Genomic DNA, 6,856 nt, shown 5'->3' on the forward strand with positions numbered 1-6,856 from the left:
TAGCGGGTATTGTCGAGGCCTTGTTAGCCCAAAGTGGTTTTAATATGGGTTTACGTCGACCAAATTTTGCGTCTCCTTTGTCTGAGTATGTTTTAGATGCTGAATTGCCTAGAAATTGGAAAATTCCAAAGTTTACCAAATTTGCTGGAGAAACTGATGAATCTACTGTCGAACACATTGCTAGGTTTCTCATGGAAGCAGGAAATATTGCAGAAAATGAAAATTTGAGAATGAAATATTTCCCAAGTTCTTTGACAAAAAATGCTTTTACTTGGTTTACAACTTTACCTCCTCATTCAATTTATAGTTGGAACCAATTAGAAAAAGCTTTTCATGAACAATTTTACATGGGTCAATCTAAGATTAGTTTGAAAGAATTGGCCAGTGTTCGACGTAAAAGTCATGAGTCAATCGATGATTATCTCAATAGGTTTCGTCTCCTTAAGGCTAGATGTTTTACTTCTGTTCCAGAATATGAATTAGTCGAAATGGCTGCTGGTGGCCTCGATTATTCTGTTCGAAAGAAATTAGATACCCAGTACTTAAGAGACATGGCCCAATTGGCAGACAGAGTTCGACAAGTTGAAAGACTTAAAGCTGAAAAAACTAGAACTCATAACAAATTTTCTAAAAAAGAAAAAATTGCCTATATAGAAACAGGAGATAGTGAACCCGAATTCGATTGGGGTTTAGATATCGTTGAAGACAATGATATAAACCTGGCAGAATTAAAAGACGGACCTCCATATGCTTGTAAAATGTTGAGGCCATCCAATGGAAAAAATCCTGAAGATCCCAAGAGTGACAAATATCCTTCTAAAACTTATACTTTTGATATTACTAAAAGTGAAGAAATTTTTGATCTATTAGTTAATGATGGCATAATATTGGTGCCACCTAATATGAAGTTACCTCCTTTGGAACAAAGGAAGAAAAGAGGATTTTGTAAATTCCATGGTTTTTTAGGTCATAACCTATCTCGATGTACTCGTTTCAGGGATTCTGTACAAAAAGCTCTTGATGAAGGAAGGCTAAAATTCGGAAAAAAACCAAAACAACAAGTGGATGGAGATCCTATGAAAAAGGCAGAGTCCATGTTTGCTGATGTGTCTACCAATGTGGTAGAATCCATGTTTGCTGGTATTTCTATCAATATGGTGGAAATTTCAGATAATATTGATGTAGAAATGGTTACTGAGGACCATCGAATTGAAGAGCCAGTGGTTAATGAAGATCAATTGGCCAAGGAAATGGAGAAAGCATATCCAAAGGCTGAAGAAGATTTGGTTGATTTTTTAAACCGATGTAAAATATCTAACACCCATGCTATGCTTTGTCCTCGATGTAGTGCAGTGTTCGATAAAGAAGCTGCGAAATCAGTTGAAGGATATCAACCTCAAACAAAACGTAAAGGAGGGTGGTTCGAGAACCGTTCTAAGTTTGGCTTTAACAAAAGAGGTGTTCCTTACAAGATGAAAACTTCAGAGAAGTATCAAGTGAAGAACCATAAGAAGACGTTCGTTCCTTCATCGAAGTCTCCTATTGATACTTGGGTTTTCTCTGGAGGCAAGAAAACTGGTCATTCTGCGCCTCCAGCACCACCAACAAAATGGGTAAAAAGAGCTGTCAAAGTTCCAGACCAACCAGAGAGTTCTAATCCTAACAAGTATGCTTACAAAAATAACTATAAAGGTAAGAATCCTATGACTAGAACTCAATGGCGCCGTTTTCAACGCCAGAAAAAGGAAGGAGTTTTAAAAGATGTCACTAATGGTGACAAAAGTAAGGGAAAACAACCAATAGTTTTCGAAATGGTTAAAAAACCAGCTACTGAAAGAATTTTCCCTCCATTATCTTCTGCTTTAAACATCCCTAAAGGGGATGATGATATTCTAACTTCTACTTTTTCAGATTCTGAACCAAGTCTTGACATTATATGTGTGGTTTCTGTACTACCAATTGAATATGCACATGATGTATCTTCGAAGGCCAATCATGATGATGAATGTGATTTCACTGAAGAAATGGCTCGTCATAGACCTCTATGTTATTATGTTATGAATAATGGCTGCATCGAAGATCAACATGCAGTGTTCGAGAAACCTGATGATAGCATGAAGCTTCATTTAAAGCCTTTGTTTATTCAAGCTAAATTAAATGGTGTTGGAATTAACAAAGTGTTGGTAGATGGTGGTGCTACTGTTAATCTCTTACCACAATCTTTTCTAAGGAAACTTGGTATTTCTGAATGTGATTTGAAACCACATAATGTAGTGCTCACTAATTATGAGGGATCTACTGGACAATCTCTTGGTGCTATCGAACTAGAATTGGTAGTAGGAAGCATAACCAGAGCAACTGTGTTTTTGGTAGTTCCTTCTAAAGCCAATTTCAATGCATTATTAGGAAGGGAATGGATCCATGCTGTAGGTGCAGTTCCTTCTACAATGCATCAAAGGATTGTGATTTGGAGGAAAGATGGTTTGGTAGAGAATATTGAGGCTGATCAGAGTTATTATTTTAAAGCTGAAGTTGATAATCAAGATATCAACAAAAAGAACTTTGACAAACAGCTTCAATTTATTGCACCATTCATGGAAAATGACGCATCAAGTTCTATGACTAAAGAAGAAAAATTCTTTGTAAAACTTGCACCAGAATGGGGTTTTCGTTGGAAAACTGCATTCGACGATGACTTCGTAGTGGTGAACAACGAAGATTGCCATGAGAAGATACCTGTAAAGGAAAAAGATTTGCTGAAGACAAGAAGTACTTCGTACAAGAGGGTCACTGATGACCAAGGATGTTCAGCAAATGGAATCTCACCAACTAGGTGGGATATCAATAAGTGATCAATGGTTGAGCCCAGCATATGGGAAAAGATTACGGCTTATGTAGCCGAGAAAAACTTCGATTTGGCTGAAACAGCCAAAGAAGAAGAGGTCTTCGATGCTTCAGTGGAAAATAATTCTGATGACCTCATTGATGATAAAAAATTAGATTGTATTTATGATGATGAACCTTTGGGTTTTGAAGAAGATCCAATGGGATCTACAATAAAAATGAAGGCCCAAGATCCTCTTGAAGAAGTGGATATAGGAGATGGTTCTGTAAAAAGACCAACATACATAAGTTCAAAGATTCCTAAGAGCTTCAAAGATCGAATTGTGGCGCTTTTGAAAAATTACAAGGATTGCTTTGCTTGGGATTATCATGAGATGCCTGGTTTGAGTAGAAAGGTAGTAGAGTTGCAATTTCCAATCAGGACAGACAAGAAACCAGTGAAGCAAATTCCAAGAAGGTTTGCACCAGAGATTCTACCAAAAATAAAAGAAGAAATCGAAAGACTCCTCAAATGTGGCTTCATCAGACCTGCAAGGTATGTTGATTGGTTAGCTAATGTAGTTCCTGTTAAAAAGAAAAATGGTAGTATAAGAGTTTGTATTGATTTTAGAGATTTAAATCTCGCTACTCCCAAAGATGAATATCCTATGCCAGTAGCAGAAATGTTGGTAGATTCTGCAGCAGGTTTCGAATATTTGAGTATGCTTGATGGTTATTCAGGTTATAATCAAATATTTATTGCTGAAGAAGATGTTTCTAAAACAACATTTCGATGCCCAGGGGCATTAGGATGTTATGAGTGGATAGTAATGCCATTTGGTCTTAAAAATGCTGGTGCTATATATCAAAGAGCAATGAATTCAATGTTTCATGATTTTATTGAAGATTTTATGCAAATTTACATTGATGATATTGTTGTGAAATCATCTTCTGAAAACAAACACTTAGAACATTTACGGTTATCATTCGAAAGGATGAGACAATATGGATTAAAAATGAATCCATTAAAATGTGCGTTTGGTGTTTGTGCAGGTGATTTTTTAGGATTTGTTGTCCATAAAAAGGGCATCGAAATCAATCAAAATAAGACTAAAGCTATAATGGAGGCTAAAGCACCCTCTACCAAAAAAGAGTTGCAGTCTTTATTAGGCAAAAAAAATTTCCTCAGAAGATTTATCTCTAATCTCAGTGGCAGAGCGCAAGCATTCTCGTCATTACTTCGATTAAAGAAAGAGGAAACTTTTAGATGGGAGCCTGAACATCAAAAGGCATTTGAAGACATAAAGTCATATTTATCTAATCCTCCTATTCTTTCACCTTTGTTGAAAAACAAAAAGATGAAGTTATATATAGCATCATCTGAAAGAACTATAGGGAGTATGTTAGCACAAGAGGATGAAAATGGTATAGAAAGAGCCATTTATTATCTTAGTAGAGTTTTAAGTGATGTTGAAACAAGATATCATCCTAGTGAGAAACTATGTCTTTGTTTATATTTCTCATGTATGAAACTTAAACATTATATAAAGCCTTTTGATGTTTATGTTTATTCCCATTTCGATATTATTAAGCACATGTTATCTAAACCTATTCTGCATAGTAGAGTTGGTAAATGGGCTTTGGCACTCACAGAATATTCTTTAACTTATCAATCTTTGAAAACTGTGAAAGGCCAAATAGTGGCTGATTTTATTGCTGATCATTCCATTGAAGAACCTGTGACTGGGGGCATCGAAACATTTCCATGGACATTGTATTTCGATGGGTCTAGTCATAAAAATGGTTCTGGAATAGGTATAGTTATTGTTTCACCAACAAATGAGGTAACCAAATATAAATTTCGAATTAGCCAATATTGTTCGAATAATGAGGCAGAATATGAAGCCTTAATAAATGGTTTAGAGATTTTGCTCGGACTGGGGGCAAAATGTTTAATTATTAGAGGTGATTCTGAATTAGTAATAAAGCAAATAACAAAAGAGTATAAATGCCTCAAAGAAACTTTGATAATGTATTACACTATAGTTAATGCATTACTTAAACATTTTGTTCAAATTGAAGTTCAACATGTTCCTAGAGCAGAAAATCAAGAAGCTAATGATTTAGCTCAATTGGCTTCTGGGTACAAACTTTCGAAGGAACAAGAGCAAGAGGTTATTGAAATTAAAACAAAGCGTAATTCGATGGACATTGTGCCTAACAAATTGTTAAGACCAAAACTTGGGGGCATGGAAACATCTCAAGGATACCTTCAGAGTGCAAAATTTTCTGAAATTTTGGTCATTAACAATTTGGATGATGATGATTGGCGAAAACCCATAGTCAATTTTTTGGAAAATCCAGATGGCACAACTTGTAGAAAAGTCAAATATAGAGCCTTGAGTTATGTGATAATAGGCAATGAATTATTTAAAAAGACTCCAGAAGGAGTTTTACTTAAATGCCTTAGTGAAGCAGAAGCATATTTGGCTGTATCGAATACTCATAGTGGTGCTTGTGGTACACATCAAGCAGGCCATAAAATAAAATGGCTTTTGTTTCGACAAGGTGTTTATTGGCCAACCATGTTAAAAGATTGCATAAACTTTGCTAAAGGTTGTAAAGAATGTCAAGAACATGCTGGAATTCAAAAAGTACCAGCTAGTGAATTACATTCAATAGTAAAACCTTGGCCATTCAGAGGATGGGCTTTAGATGTAATTGGGGAAATCAAACCTAAGTCATCCAAAGGCTACAAATATATTTTGGTTGGAATAGATTATTTCACTAAATGGATAGAAGCTGTTCCACTAAAAGATGTTACTCAAGATGAAGTTATAAACTTCATTCAAAAATTTATTGTTTATAGATTTGGCATACCAGAAACTATTACTACAGATCAAGGATCTGTATTCACTGGTCGAAAGATGGTAAAATTTGCTGAAGAAATGGGATATAAATTGTTGACTTCAACACCATATTATGCTCAGGCATATGGTCAGGTAGAAGCAGCAAATAAGAATTTGATTACTATAATCAAAAGAAAAGCTAGCCAAAAGAAAAAACCCAAAGAATGGCATGAGTTTCTTTATGAAGCTTTATGGGCAGTTCGAACTTCTCCTAAAGAATCTATAAATACTACTCCTTTTCGATTAACATATGGCCATGATGCTGTATTGCCAACAGAAATCTTACTTCAATCTACTCGAATTCAAAGACAAATCGAAATTCCAACAAATCAATATTTGGATATGATGTTGGATGAATTAGTAGATATTGATGAAGAAAGATTGATGGCTTTAGAAGTGCTTACAAAGCAAAAAGAAAGAATAGCAAAAGCCTATAACAAAAGAGTTAAATCGAAATTATTCCTGCAAGGAGACTTAGTTTGGAAAGTTATTTTGCCTATGGATAAAAAGGATCGATGTTTAGGAAAATGGTCTCCTAGTTGGGAAGGACCATGGAAAATTCTAAGAGTTTTTTCGAATAATGCGTATGAGATCGAGGAACTACAAGAAGATCAGAGAATTCTACGCATAAACGGTAAATATTTGAAAAAATATAAACCGATGTTACAAGAAATTAAAATTACACAAGAGTAATTTGATTCGAAATAAAAACTTGGCGTTAATTTAAAAATGCCAACTGATGGGCAGGTTACATTGAAATGCTTAAAATGGAAAAACCATTACAAAAGAAAACACAAAGTACTTAAAGTCTAGAAAGCATTTAGAAATGGTTTTCACCATTCAGTTACAATCCCAAAACGATCGAGAAACCAGCGAATTTCTGTATCGAGACGACACCTGAAGCAAGCATTGACCAAGTAGTAGTCATGATCTGGCCCAGGTAGAAGTGAATACCAGCCTCCAATTCTCCCATCTCCTGCACAGTTGTGGTAGTTGTTGCAAAAACGACGCCTAGTAAGCCAAATAGGCATGGGCCTATTCCACCAAGGACAGCGAAATCGATAAGTTGAAGTTCCTCCCAAAATGTCGCTTCGAAATTCTGCCAATCGATGTGTCCATGCAAG

Source organism: Medicago sativa, chromosome 3, assembly GCF_051527215.1.
Source record: "Medicago sativa cultivar Bolivia chromosome 3, Bolivia_mono, whole genome shotgun sequence".
Taxonomy (NCBI): Eukaryota; Viridiplantae; Streptophyta; class Magnoliopsida; order Fabales; family Fabaceae; genus Medicago; species Medicago sativa.